The sequence below is a fragment of the Zingiber officinale genome, chromosome 1A (assembly GCF_018446385.1).
Source record: "Zingiber officinale cultivar Zhangliang chromosome 1A, Zo_v1.1, whole genome shotgun sequence".
Classification (NCBI taxonomy): Eukaryota; Viridiplantae; Streptophyta; class Magnoliopsida; order Zingiberales; family Zingiberaceae; genus Zingiber; species Zingiber officinale.
The window spans coordinates 94771777-94778551 of NC_055987.1; positions in this window are offsets into that span (position 1 = coordinate 94771777).

A 6775-nucleotide genomic window follows, 5' to 3' on the forward strand; every position below is an offset into this window, starting at 1 on the left:
TTTTTTATAGGTCAACTCGTAATCTTAACCGCTCAAGACAATTACGGTTTATGGTTCGAAACCATTGATTCACGGTTCGATTCATGATTTGTCACGGTTCAAAATTATTATATTGAAAAAATTTTAAATTTATTTTTATAAAGGGCTTGCACTCATTTAAGTTGCCTATCTATCTCCTTAGGGTATAGGGGAATCAAACCTCACATAGTTCTTTTATATTTTTACCCGTTTACATTTGAAAGTGGCATTTGTAACCACCACTTTAAGGTATCAAAATTTTCGCTATCTACTTTATTAAAATCAAAAGAAGTCATAAAATAATTTTCAAGTTACTATGTGGAACTTGAGGATCCTCATGGACATTTCCTCCGTTCTTTTAATAAAAGTTGTGCTTTTGTAAATTTTAAATTACTACTAGTAGTTTGTTGTATTTCAGAAATATTAGTTTGTATTCTATATTTTGAATAATATTGATTATAAATATTATATAAATAAATTCTAACATTATATATAATATTAACTGGATTAGCAGAAGAATAATCTCTAATTGGAATTAAAGCGTCATAATATAAAGTTAACATTTCTTGTAAAACTTCTAATTTAAATATAAGATCTGAAGCAAATACAATTAAATAAATTTAAGGAATAAAATAAAAATATATTTCCATTTATTTGTCATAGCTAATATGTAAGAAGATAAAGATTTATTATTAATATGCTCATTTAAAACTAATACTATATTAGAAAAAATTTATAAAACTAATTGAGCAGTGGGATAATAAACACCGGAAAGTTGTTCTGTTGCATTATTAAATACTTTTAAAATTTTCATAAATACTATTACAAATATTCTATTTGATCCAGTGATGAAAAGGGGGCCCTACCAAGGATAGGTCAAAGTAGGGAAACCCAGCTGATGTGGAGGGCAAAGTCAAGAAAGATCAAGAGACGTTACCCACAAAGCAGGCGAAGTCGGCCGAACGACTGAGTTATGGTCGGACGGATGGACTGCATTCCCAGATGGGCAAGCAAGGACAAGCGAACAGCATAAGGTTACGAGATAGACAAATAATACACCCCCAGCCATCGTCCCTATCGGGCGAGCGGCATGTCCAGTCGAGGGAGGAGCCCTCCGGGTACGAGAAAGCTAAGTGAAGGGAGAATGCCCTATTCAGCACAACCAGGCAAGGCACGTCTCGATCAAGCGACCATTGGTCGACTTGTAGCGGTACCCACCTAAGTTATCTCCTCGTTTCCTTTTAGAGGTTTGTGCCATTGACAACAGAGCATGTTCTACAGGCAAATCATATGATGGAAGCTTCCAGCTTATCACATCAGGGATTTGCATGCTCGCTTAAAAAAAGGTGTCAGGGATACTTTTGGACTTATCTTTTCCTAGGAAAATGTGCGCTCGATTTGAGATGCATGCGCAGATACTACATCGACACTATAAAAGGGGGTTCTCGTATACAAGCGGAGGTATGCGCAACTTTGTTATTTCACACGCTCTTGCTATAACATTCTGATTATTCTTCGCTTCACCAGAAATTTACTTGAGCATCAGAGGGCCAATGCTGGGAACCTCTTTCCGTCCCAGCACTAGTGCCTCTTGTGTTGTAGGATCGCGTGGAGTCTTCACTTCGTCCACCTTCAAGCCACATCTACAGCTTGCCATCTTCTCTTCTTTCGGATAGGAACATATTTGGCGTCGTCTGTGGGAACTTCACCTGAATCTGAAACATGAAAATGGAAAATGCTGGACAACTTACTACTGTAATGTTAACGCAAGAAGACCTAGAGTTGTTGATACAAGCCCGAGTTGCAAAGATAGTCGAGCAACAGCAGACAACAGCCTATTGCTGAGCGAATGACCCAGGGATGCCAATGATAGGACAACAAACCAATCCAAGAGCCCGAGTGGAGGACGCCACCATTCGCAAGCCAAGCAATAGGTCGACCAGTGCCTATTGAGATGCTCCGAACACCCCAATCCCCTACCATAGTGCATTGTTCCGCACACCCTCGGAAGAGCAAGGCCTAGCAAAAAGGACGTAAGGGTCCACTTCAGAGGATGCGCCCGTTCGAGATGGGCAAAAAGGCAAAGCACCACGGCTCGATGATATTCATGAGCATATCAACAAGAAGTTCTCTCAAGAGATCCTGGACGGCCAACTAGCACTGCACTACAGATTGCTGACGATCGGGAGTACATGAGAGCGACACACCCGAAAGACCATCTCATTAAATTTGATAAACACTCCTTGGTTGCGCATGTTATCTTTGGTTGCGCATGTTATCCTTGACTATGACCTTACTCTAAATACAAGTTAAATCCTTACTTTCAACAATGTGTTTTCCTTGGTTATAGTATTTTGCATCATGGGTACCGTTGCCTGAATATTTCGACTGAATGGATATATATTTCTTGACATGTTACTTTTGATAAATCTCTTTTTCCATTTGCAATCCTCCTTCAGATAATCAAGGTATCTTTCTAATATCACCGAGTAATATACTAGAATCTCCATAGATTGCTTCATCAAAACATATTGAAAGTGCAAGGGATGGTATCTTGGATCTTGCTCCATCTCCACAAATTCCTATAGACTCAACGGCTAGTAGTGATCCACTCTCTAGTTCTGATTCCCATCAGTCTGACTACTCATCTCTGAGTAGCTCTGACGATGATACTCCTTGGCGAATGCTTCCTCTAAGCTATATTTATGCACGATGTCAACCAGTTTCTACTTGTTATCCTCTTCCATGTGCTCTTATTGCTTCTTCAAATTTTATTGAACCTTCTAGCTTTATACAGACAGTCAAAGATTCAAATTGGCGTGTTATGATAACTACAAAGTTTGATGCTCTTTTTCGCAATACAACCAGGAACTTAGTTTCTCATGCTTCATCTATGAATATTGTAGGCTCTAAATGGGTTTACAGAATTAAGTATCATGCATATGGATCTATTGAATGTTACAAAGCTCTCCTTGTTGCTAAAGGCTTTAATCAACAACTAGGTATTGACTTCAATGCACTTTTAGTCCAGTCATCAAAATTATAACTATCAGATTGCTACTATATATAGTTGTTCGCTCAAATTCGCTGATACTATAATTAGATGTTTCTAATGCTTTCCTTCATGAACACCTTGAAGAAACTATTTTTATGGAGCAACATGCACCTGGATTCATCCATCCACAACTTCCAACACCATGTGTGTCAACTTCAGAAATATATATATGGTCTTCGGCAAGCACCTCGTGCATGGTTTCATCATCTATCTACCTGGCTTCATACTCGGAGATTTTTTGGCTCAAAAATTGACTCTTTTCTATTCTACAAATGTAATGAGAAATTTTTAATATTTGTTCTGATTTATGTGGATGATATCCTAATATGAATAACTGCTAGTGATCAAAATGACATTACTATTTTACTCCATCTTCTTCATCAAGAGTTTCCTATTTGGGATCTTGGTAATGCTCATTTTTTCCTTGGCATAGAATTATCTTACATTCTGAAGGTTGTTTTTCTCTCAAAGCAAATATATTACTATACTTCTATAATGAGCTAAAATAGATGGTGCACGTCATATCTCCACACCAATCATTGAAGGTTGTTTTACTACACCTTCATCCTCCTCATCAATGCCTGACCCTCAGATCTATCGAAGCATTATTGGTACCCTACAATATGTCACTGATCCTGTCAGAAAACAGGAGGGTGGAAAGCTGGATGTGGCTACTACATTGAATGGATGTAGAACACGTTTCGTTCTGCAAAACAAGTAACGTCAGTGTCGAGCCAGGGAAGGGGTCTTGACGTTGACTCTCCGACGCTTAAGTCAGTCACTGAAAGTGTAGAAGGAAAGCGAAGCAAGCGCAAATAGTAATCACTTGTGCCTCCGCCGGTGATGGACCCCCCTTTATATAGAGCCTTGGTGGGCAACGTACACGCTCTTCGAGGTGTGGACACATTCTCCAATATGTCCTATGAAGGGATCAATCATAAAGTAACTCTGACACCATACCTTAACAGGACATGCATATCCTTGACAAAACAGTAGAAGCTTTCGTCATACGATCTGTCTATCGACCATGTCTCATGTCAGCGGCATTATCTCTCAGAAGGATATCGAGAGGTATGACAATGGTCCCGCTGCTTGGCCGAGCAGGGTAGCCGCTCGGCCGGGACTCCTCTGCTCCGTTGATGGCCAAGTCCTGCTGATTGGTCAAGCAGGATAGCCACTTGACCGGGATTCCTCCTCTTTGTCATCTTCAAAGAGATGACAAGGGTCCCGCTGCATGGCAGAGCGAGGTAGCCGCTCAGCCGGAATCCCTCTGCTATGCCGACCTCAGTTGCTCTTCCCTGCGGTGACTGTGTAGTAGCATGCCCTCCCCGCTTGGACAAGTTCTCTGGTCTCCTTAGTGTCCTGCTGCTACACACTGAGCGTCTGGCTATCTTACCATATTATCCAAGCTAGACGAGCGGCCCGCCGGGACACTTATTGCCCGACCGGCCTTTGTAGTCTCTTTCCTATCGGGCCCTGATTGTCCCGATCGGCCTCTGTAGCTGGCCTATGCTCAACCACCGTACGCGAGCCTTTTGACACCTTGGCATTAACCACATTGACTTTGACCTCCACCTCGATAGTTGACCCGTGCCAGGTGGGGCATCCCTCTATAACCGCATCACAAGCCTCCCCCTCAAGTCTAGTCGAAGGAGGCTGCAAGTCTGACTGACTAAACCAATAGAGCCTTTAGTGGCTTCCACGTCCGATTGGACCAGCCACTCTCCCGAGTTTACACCACTCAGATCAAGAGTTTACGTCGTATTTACATCTATTTGGATTATACCTACAAAGTCAGATAGTGATTCGGTCGCTTGGTGGTGTGATAACCCACTCTCTGTGCCGATTAGGACGATGGGTGACAATACTTGGTGAAAATTTTCTTTTCCCTGTGCTCCCTCATATGAGCGCCCTTTTACAGTAGATGTCGTCATATAAATTTCTTGAAAACCGTGTAAATCTCTAATCATTATGGCCAAGCATGTGGCCATACCTTTTAATTAATGCCTTCTGCTAGCTGAACGCCACATGTCCCACTTTCTATCGCCACACATTTGACGTGACAAGCGAATATCCGTTGGCTACATGACAGACGCCTTTTCAAATTCAATGGCTGGATCTTGTCTTGGTTTTTCACAACCCTGGATCAGACAACTCTTGTCGATCGGTCGCAAAGTTTATAAACCTCACTTGCGTCGCCGTCTTCTTCCTTCCTCGCGCTTTCGTCTTCTTCCTTCTCTACAACGCTTTTCTTCTTCTTCTTCTCTAGCGATCTTTTCTGTATGCATCTTTGCCTTTTTCTTCCTCGAATCTATTCATTGTTCTTCCTCGACTCCTTTGTTTTCGATGGTCAATTCCTCGCAACCCCCTGTCCCTGTCCTTAGGCTCCGGTATACTTCCACTGAGTCCAGGTTTGAGGGGGACGATATTGAAAGTCTAAAATCCATCTATGAATTTCCATCTGACTACCAAGTTGCTATCCCTTTTGGGTACAATCGGCCACATGAACCACCCGCTAGTTTTTTTTATTTTTTTAAGGGCAGTTTATCGTTGGTTTGTAGTTCCCTATTCATCCATTCTTCTCCGCTATTTGCAAATATTTCTATGTTTTCCTTAACCAATTAGTGTTGAACTCCTTTAGACTGTTGTGCGGGGTTGTTGTCTTGTTTCACCTGCACAGGATTCCTTTGACTCATCGACTCTTCTATTATTTTTATTTCCCTAAATTGTCCAAGCTGGGGACCTTCTTATTCCAAGCCCGGATGGGCTTGGTCTTTTTTGATAAGATGTCATCTTCCAATAAGCATTGGAGGGGCCACTACTTTTTTCTCCATTTTCCCGAGCGACCAGACTTCTCGACCGGTTGACAGATGGAAGTGATGAATCCCCCATCGCTCGAGAAGTACAAAAGTCGATCGGAGTTTCTCCATACAGCTTCCAGTTTAGTCAGTCAGAAATATCATATTCACCGGTTGCTATTAGAGAGCATCCTTTACGTGTTCGGTTTGATCCCGATCTGTACATGGCTTCCGTCCTTGAATCTAGGTATGCTCTTTCTTCCCTTCATCCTTGAATCTAACTTATTTTGCTTTCTTTTTTGTAGCTCATATCATGTTGAGGGCGCGTTTGGCCGACAAGAGCAAACTCGCAGATGCTGAGATCAATGTTGTGGCAGTGCTCAAATTGGAGAGTCGAGGCTTACAGTCGGTCGACTCCCACGATGATCCGCTCAGCCAGGCCGAAGAAACGCAAGCGCCGACTAGCGAAGGTGGGAGAAATCAGATAGCGACGAGTGATGCAGCGACCGCTACAACCGGCCACCCTCCTGAACGACCCTTGATGTTGTCGATCATAGTGGCTTCTGAGTCTGTGACTTCAGGCAAACCCCTACAACATTGCAAGATGTGTCGCGTGGAAGGTTCCTCCCAATCTGCAACTTCTGCCCTACAGACTCCAACTCAAGCAGGCTCATGACCTTCCTCTGAGCGGAGCAAGACATCCATGCCTGCTCTTCCTGAGCAAGGAGCCACAACACTCCACACCTCAGTGACATCCAACCAGACATTGTCATTATTCGAGCTGCCTGTCCGGGCTGCCGTTGGGGATAATTTGCCCACCATCGGTTGCCTTTCTGCCACCCTAATCTTTATCGACAGCTCAAGTCTCTCGCATTTGACCGGTCACAACACCCCAATCGACAGG